The 1,616-nt window shown below is 43.8% G+C and overlaps 1 protein-coding gene across 3 annotated transcripts in view; it reads left to right on the plus strand.

The window, feature by feature from the left end:
- Window positions 1–990: 990 nt before the first annotated feature.
- LOC106810338 overlaps window positions 991–1,616 on the plus strand; it is a 2,959-nt gene continuing 2,333 nt past the window's right edge. The window contains exon 1 of one of the 3 annotated variants that reach the window (XM_014813650.1): window positions 991–1,252. The gene's annotated coding sequence lies outside the window, so the exon portion shown is untranslated. The remainder of the gene's footprint in view (window positions 1,253–1,616) is intronic. The other 2 variants (XM_014813647.1, XM_014813649.1) reach the window with 2 other exon arrangements.

Raw genomic sequence — 1,616 nt, forward strand, 5'->3', positions numbered from 1 at the left:
CTCGGAGTGGGGGGCCCGGGCTTTGGCTATATGGCCATATCTGTATGTTTGCTTGAATTAAATCCAAATATTTCTATTTCGCTCTCTCTCTCTCTCTCTCTCTCTCTCTCTCTCTCTCTCTTCTCTCTCTCTCTCTCTCTCTCTCTCTGTCAACACGATCGCACTTACGACATCAGCTAGAACACTTTGTTGGAGTTGAGAGACGATCAAAACCAGTTTGTTATCTATGAGATATCATATATATAATTTTATTTGATTAATTGTAATCACTGATTTTATTCACGATTGAATGCAGGTACTATGCAAGCCTACAGCCATGTCCAAGAGCAACCAATTGCAGTCGCATTGAGACGCATTGATGCAATATAATACAGCGCTCGTCTTACTGTTTCTGCGGTTCAGGGTTGGAAAGATATAGTACAGACAGTAGTACTAGGTAGGTGGTGAGGTGTGATGGTAAACTTTTTAATGTTCTTATAATATTTTCAGGGCCTATATATAGATTCATAATTCGTGCCTACGCTACTTTGCGTGTGGCAGATGTCAGTGCATGTCTTTTCCACGGCGCCATGCAGATTCTGACTATAATTATGCTAAAATAGTGTTTAGACAAGCCGCAGTAAAGCTACGCGAGTCATCTAGTTGTCATGGTTGACAGAATGGACGTACGTCCGCGTAGTAGCTTAGTGAATCGCACCTTAACCCACGCGCACCCTATGCTGACCTATAGCTGTCAGTTGGCTTGACGCGCGCATATGCAGCGCCGTATGCCTAGGACCAGTTTACGCCAGCCAGCCGTGCTAAGCACCTTTGATGAATCTAGACCCTAGATATCCTGAATCATGAATGGTCCATTGCGTAGATACCTAGCAAACGTTGGTGTTGCGTAATAAATCCACGCCCTTATAGGTGTCACGGGTGTGACAATGCCGTGACCCTGTTATGGAACCAGAGCAGAACTGGCCGTGTGTGTAATGCCAATGGCGTTCGGGGCCTTGTTTGGGGCAACCTAAATATTTACAGGTTAATGTTATATTCTCTATTTCACAAAACCTGCGTGAAAGAAGAATCTCTACGCCGTTCTCTGCGTCCCTATTGGTACGGTTTCGCTGCAATAAACCGTCGTAAAAATGCCACAACTTTGCGATACCGGATAAAAACCCCGGTACTGCGCTGGCGTGAATTTTCTATGACACCCCGCCGCCATGTTTAAATAACGAACAACAACAGGTGAGACAGGTAAGGCGTCAAGGTGCGCTTTGAATATAATTTTTAATTTAATGTAAACTCCGTGTGTATTTAGCGAGAAATCAGTCGACCTTCCAGTATTAGAATGTATGGCGCGTATTACGTACAATGTTTGCTTGAGTTGTATTACACTCACGTACAGCGCTAGGAATCAGTAATCTTCGATAAATTGCGTTGCACTGGGCGTGGAATCCGTTAAATTGTTTCTTCACGAAACATGACTAAACGTGCCAACTGACTGCATCGATCGCTGCATCAAAAAGCTTGCTTTAATACTTACGCGTGGTGGAAGTGCATGGCGTAAATTAGTGATGTTCCTGGAAAGACTAACACACATTAGACTTGTTGATAAAACAGCAACAACGCAC

The sequence above is a fragment of the Priapulus caudatus genome, unplaced genomic scaffold (assembly GCF_000485595.1).
Source record: "Priapulus caudatus unplaced genomic scaffold, Priapulus_caudatus-5.0.1 Scaffold434, whole genome shotgun sequence".
Taxonomy (NCBI): Eukaryota; Metazoa; Priapulida; class Priapulimorpha; order Priapulimorphida; family Priapulidae; genus Priapulus; species Priapulus caudatus.